The following is a 6,770-nucleotide window of genomic DNA, read 5'->3' as shown; positions in this document are numbered from 1 at the left end:
GCTGGTATAGTGGAATAGTTTCAGTAAGGCAAGTAAAGCTCTATCATAAAGCTGGTGTTTTAAAACTTGACAGCGTTTGACTGATAACAGTTGGTCTAAAAGACAAACTCTTGGTGTGGTGACTTTGTTGCCATCTGGGTGTCCTCAAACTGAGAGATTCTTCTCTTCACCATCACATTTCAGCTCCTAAAAAAGTAGATAAAGGGAAATATAGTGGGCTAAATAAGGAGAATACGCCGATCAGGACAAGCCAGTATCACAAAATAATACATTTTCCTCGTGAGGATTTTAATTTATACAGCTATGCATCGTCAAAACTCACAAATCTTCGTCACAACCGAGCCAAACATTTGGTAGCTCACAGGTAAAGGTCACAATTTTTACAACTAAAACATACTATTCAGTTGATAGGTTAATAGAAGTCCGCAGCATGAGAAACGCTTAGAGTAAACGATTTTTTTTAGTACAACAACCATTCAACACAGGTATTCACAATTACCTCATTTTCTGCCTCAAATGAGTGTGCATTCAGGTGCCGTCGGAAAAGTAAGAGGACGCCGACTCGAAAGTAGGCTAAATACCTGTTAATTTACTGCACGTTGTGTGTATTTTTATTCTGTTGTTAAACTGTAGACACTATGTGCCAAATGTGGGAGGATACAAATCTTGTGTATGGCCAGCAGTTACTGTTTATATAACATGCTAAGTTAATTAGCCAAATTAACTTAACCCTAATTTGACTTCTGGTTGATTGTACCTTCCGTTCGTTGTAACCTCGTAGTACATCACAATGTTAGGCACCGTCTTTTTTAACATAATGCTGCAACAAGGCAATGAAACGTCTGACTAATGCTTGAACACCGGAAAGCTACAGGGTTACTAGGGGAATTTACGACAGTCTATGAAGGTAGCAAATCTTTCCAACCTGACTCGACTGCTGCGCGCGCTGTTTAAAGGTCGCGTGTTAAAATCTTTGATGAAAGGTCGGCCAAATAATCTAGTCGCATTTTAAATATATAACTATTTTCTTACTGTGGTCTTGACAGTTTTGGGTGGCCATAGCAGGATTGTTTGTTTGCAGTCAGACGGTGGTGACGGCTCCCTCACTGTGATAAATACAGACAGATGGCGACTCATGTCTCTAAATACTGTAAATGGATTATCCCCTGGTAATCCTGTGTAAACTACTCCAGTAACTGTGACACACCGGCTGTGAGTGGGTACCAGCTCTGAGGCAAGGTAGCCTACATTTGAAGAACCAGTAACATCCGTACGATGTGATGTATACATGTCATTCGGGTTATTTATTTATTTGACAGCAGTCTTTAACGATCTATTGACGTTTAAAATGGTCATCATTAATATTATGCTACTAATGCTGTATACATTAAGCATAATGTCCTCATTTTTACATATCCTCCTGTTGCCAAACATTGGGCAACATTTCAGAACCCTGGAACCTGAACTTCTTTAAAGCATGCAGGTCATTGACACATTCACTCACCTCCTCATGTCTCCCAGCTGCCGAAACCAGTATCACCATAACAGAGCACCGATAGGGCTCAGAGGCAAGCTTGATGTGAATTTTTAGTGGTGTGCATGATGCAGGTTGGTGCAGTCAGCCAGAACTACTATCTACCTGTATGTAAGGCAAATTGTAGCAGTGATGCAGCACCTGCTGATTTATGTGTCTGCTTACCTGTGTGTATGTATGTGTGTGTGTGTGTGTGTGTGAAAGAGAGAGAGAGCGAGCGAGCGAGAGAGATGCAGGTGGGTGAGTCAGTGCAGTACCTATGTCTTTCTCAGAGGCTAGCTTCTGTTGCAGATGGACTGGGCTGGACTCTGCTGGACTGGATTGATTCGTGCTGAGCCGAAGAATGGTTCTGCTTGCTCTGACCTGGATCTGACTGGAGACCATTGTCCCAGGTGGCACTGGGACCTACTTGATATAAATACTAGCCAATCACAAAAGCCTTGTACTGAATGAGGCTAACTGAAAGAGGGAGGGATGGTGAATTGAACCAGTGATAGAAATGAGGGGAATGACGTTGAGGTGGGTGAAAAAGTAAAGTTTAGCAGGTGGAGGCTGTAAGAGAGACAAAAGGAAGAGCAGATGAAGACAAAGAATGAAGGCAGAACTGAAAGCTGTGAGATGTGGGGAAAATGAAAGGCAATCATAAGCGAAACTCTTGATGATTTACAGGTTTGATGTGCGGTGTGCAAGGCAAGGGAAGTTTATTTGTATAACTCCTTTCATGTACAAGACAATTCAAACTGTTTTACATGACACAATAAAAGCATTACAGATAGTGTCAAAAGCATGAGAGACAATACAAATAGCAACATCACAATAAAATCATATTGTAAAATCCTATTGTGATGACAACAAATTCCTTGTGATGGAAGGCAAATAAGATGAGAGATATGGGTTTTGTGTGTGTGCTGGCGTAATCTTTACTTCTCACATGTCACAAGGAACGGTCACCTTGACTTTAATGAAATTTCTGTTCCTCACTCTTCAAGTTCACATGGGGTTTATTCAGATTTTTAGAGACTATAGTTCATTTTTCACACAGATTCTATTCACAATGCCATCTTTATGTTTGTACTTGTTGATAGTCATAGTATCGAACCAGTGTACAAGAGGTGGAGTCGTGGTCAGAAAGCATGGTGGTACTTTTTAAAAGAAAATGAACTAATCACTATCAGTGGATCTGTTTCAATCTAACAGGCAGATTTGTCACACATTTAATAACTAATTTCTTTGCCCTCACATGCTGCACATCAGTCACCCATAATTAACATTAATATGACCTGCTTAATATTCATTAGGTCCCCCTTTTCCACCAAAAAAATCTGACTGAACAAAGAATGTCTTGGAGTATTCGGTAATGTGATGACAGCGTTAAGATCCTTTGAGCCCTGTAGGTTGTGGGGTAGAGTTTTTATGGATTTGGGTTGCCACAGATGCCATTAGATCCAATCACATTAGTCTTGGGGAGCTTGGAGGCTGGATGAAAACCTAAGAGTCTTTGCATGTTCTTTGAGCCCTTTCTAAGCAGTTTTTTTTGGGGGGCCCAGTGCTCTCCTGCTGGGCGAAGCTGCTACCGTAGAGGAGGTCTGCTGCCATATGGAGGCTTTACGGGAATGTTCAGGTTGATGGTAGGTAGTGTTTAACATCCCTGTACACACTACATTATAATAGATGCCTGTAAAATGCAAATTCAACTTTTAAAAAGTTTCTAAATCAGCTGTATTGATTTGTTTTTTTAAAGTAAAAAAAATCTTATCTCCTTTTTAACCTGTACTGTCCCTTCAAGTATGTCAAGGAGGTCAGACAAAATAACAGAAACAAAATTACTTAAAGGTTGAATTTATTCAAACCCCACCCAAAAATATTATTTAAAAGACAGACTATAACTTTATAATTCCACTTTGGAGATTAATAAAGTAATAACATATATTTTCTTTACGTTTCAGCCACTGAATCACATTAGATTTCACTAGTTTTTCTTATATCGGCCAGAAATTATGAGATTTAAAAACAAACAGATTACACTCACTGCAACCACAGCTTCAAAGGGTTCACATGTTGTATAGATAAAAGTAGCATGATTTGCAAATTTGATATTTTATTCTCATTAGAAGGCAAAAAAAAAAAAACCTAATCAGATGTTGAAACTGAGACATTTTACCTTTTCTTAGAAAATATTAGCTCGTTTTGCATTTTTTCGCAGCAGCACATCTGAAAAAAAGTTAGAACAGGAACAACAAAAGCCATAAAAAAGTAATCGACAGAAATCAAAAACAACTGGAGGAACATTTGAACAACTAAATAGGTTAACTGGCATCAAATTATTAACATGAGTAGGAACAGGATGTAAAGACTGGCAGAGGTTCACCAACTTGTGACAAACTGCATTGTGAAAGTTGTGTAAAAGTCTTAGAAAACTTAAATTTTTTAACACTCTGAAGATCCGACTTGCTGCATATAATGTCAAAGGATTCAGAGGATCAGGAGGAATCTGTATGCAAAGGTCAAAACTGAATGCTCATGATCTTTAGCATTAAAAGCAGGCAGACTTCTCTCCTGGAAATCACTACATGGGCTCAGGAGCACTTACAAATCACTGTCAGTGAACACAGTTCACCATGTCATCTATAAATGCAGGTTCAAGCTGCCATCAATGGAAAACTCATTTTAAAAAGTCTGAGGCTAGATGAAAATGAAAAACGGTTCTGTCTTCAAATGAGTCAAACTTTTAAATTATTGCTGGAAACCATGCTAGAGATACTTTTATCTAGAGCATCTCAGCTGCAAAAACTCTGACGACACTTTATAAAGACCTTTAGTTCAGTATAAATACACGTGGGTATTGTAATAAGCAGGCAGCTGGAAATAATTTTACATTATCAAAGCTAAGACTAATGCAATGAAAAAGACAGTATTTTGCAGAGGAATGTATGTGTGGAATCATTTACCAAATCATTTATCAACAGTAAATTATAATTTTGAGTTTGAAAAAACATGATGGCAATTTAATAATGGATTTGCTAAATATGTATAAATCTATGTATGTACATGCATGTGTATGTATATGAATGTGTGTATGTATGTATTTGTGTATGTATAGATATGCTTTTGTATGTATGTATATGTGCGTGTATGTATGTATAAGTATATGTATATAGATGTAAATATGAATGAACATGAATGCATGCAATCTTAATTGTATTTAACAAAGGACCCACAGGAATAATAGCTGCTGCGAGCAATTAGGGATACAAAAAAAACAAACAAACATGGATGATATCCTGCAGAATAAATCTGATGGGATGGGGTTGTATTACTTACACATCTGTGGAGAAATTATTAAGTATAGTTCACCGTTTTAGAGCAACATCTAGTCCCATCCAAACAACATCTCCTTCAGCAAATAATAAGCTTTAAATATTTCAGCAAAACAATGCTAAACCACATATGTCATTCATCACAACCGATGTAAAACAACTGACATGACAAAATGAAAAATTAAGCAACAAAGCGCTGTGACTACTTAGCAGCTAGAATCCTGCACTTCACACTGCTACGCAATGAGCATCACCCTGTTGAAACTGTCTGTAAATGTGTTGCTGCCATCAAATTTAAAAGTTAGATTTTTTACATAAAGTGGAAAAATGTATGTTTTGACATCTGATATGTTATTTCCATTGACAAAAAAAATACTTGTTTATGAGATTCTTAAATCATTTCATTTTAACACATACCTTTTTGGAATTTAATATCAGGACAATAAACTTGTAGGAATATGTATACTAGTCGTTCATTTGGTGTAATTGTTAACTGGCTTTTTGATAATCCATCATCTGTGTGTCACAGTGCTGGTTAAACCTTTTTAATATTTATATTGATTAAATTTAATTTATTTAACAACCTGATTTAGAAGTTGGGGCAGTTGCTTTTTGTATCATATTTGATGATGTCAGTGTGTGTATGAGTGTAGGTTGTCGTGTGTGTTAGTGTTTTGTCACGTAAGCTGCATTTCCAAGGCAGTTATGACCCATATGGTTATCTGTGCAGTCAACCATATTTACAGATTACTGCTTCCACAAGGGAATCACATCCAGTCTCGTGAACATATAAATGCTGACACACACTCTCGCTGTAGTCAGTGCACAGCTGTGTTAAATGTGCAAGCTTGCAGTGTTAAACACAATGTTTTGCACCAAGTTTCTCTGGTGCCTGGGAAGTAATTTATTGAGTCTTTTAAGCTGTAGTTTTTCCAGCTGGGGTGATGAAACGTGAGTGCAAGTACACAATGATACTGCCACTTTGTGTCTACTTGTGTGTACTGCACGTGAATACTTCTGTGTGAGTGAGAAACAGAGTGATGAATTAGGTTTATATCAGGACTAAATATGATAAACTTTTCCAAATCATCCTGGAATTTATTTTGGGAAAGGACATCACTGAGGTTTTGTTTTAGTCCTGGATATGTTTTAGATGTACAAAAGCATTTATTCCCTTTACTGTATATTTTTTTTATGAAATTCACTTTATTTATATTTTTTAAGCTGAGTTTTTCCAAATTTTTAAAAAAGAAACCTCCATAAAATGTCCCGTGAGTCCCGTGTGAGACAGCTGGCGCTGACATACTTAATTGCAACAGTCTGGTGAAAACTTGCTCAATAACCCTCCAGTATTACAGTCATGCATGTTGAAGTGCTATTTAAAACAAATGCAGCAAGGCAGGCGTAAACATCTGCACACACATAGACACACACACACACACACACACGCCACACAATTGTAACAGGTTCACACATTGTAATTCACCTGATGTGGGAGAACCAATCACCTCAGTGTTGTCGCTGTGCCAGATGAAGAGGGGAAAAAGAGAGTCTGAGTTGGAGGAGTTGGTGATGTAGCACTAATTCTCCTCCAGCCCTGGTGTCTCATTCTTCATGTTGCAGCACAATGTGTGTCCTCCTTCTATCTCTGACCTAACATGTTTTTTGCAATGCAAGCAATGACCATGTATGGTTATATTCCTCATTTCTCACATTCTGTCCATGTTGTCACAAATTCAGAGAATGTTTCATTTTGCAGTATAACCTTCCTTCTTCTCTTCTATCTTCAGCTGCGGTGGCTGCAGTCATCCCGGTGACAGGGTGCGCTTCTGCTGCTGCTGCCTCATCGCTTGAAAATGAGCAAAGCCAATGCGGCTTTGTTGTTGTTTAAACGACATTTCAGATTAAGCATCCTTCAT

Source organism: Telmatherina bonti (genome assembly GCF_933228915.1).
Source record: "Telmatherina bonti genome assembly, chromosome: 7".
Lineage (NCBI taxonomy): Eukaryota > Metazoa > Chordata > Actinopteri > Atheriniformes > Telmatherinidae > Telmatherina > Telmatherina bonti.
The sequence above is the reverse complement of the archived record's forward strand: the minus strand, read 5'-3'. Positions refer to the sequence as shown.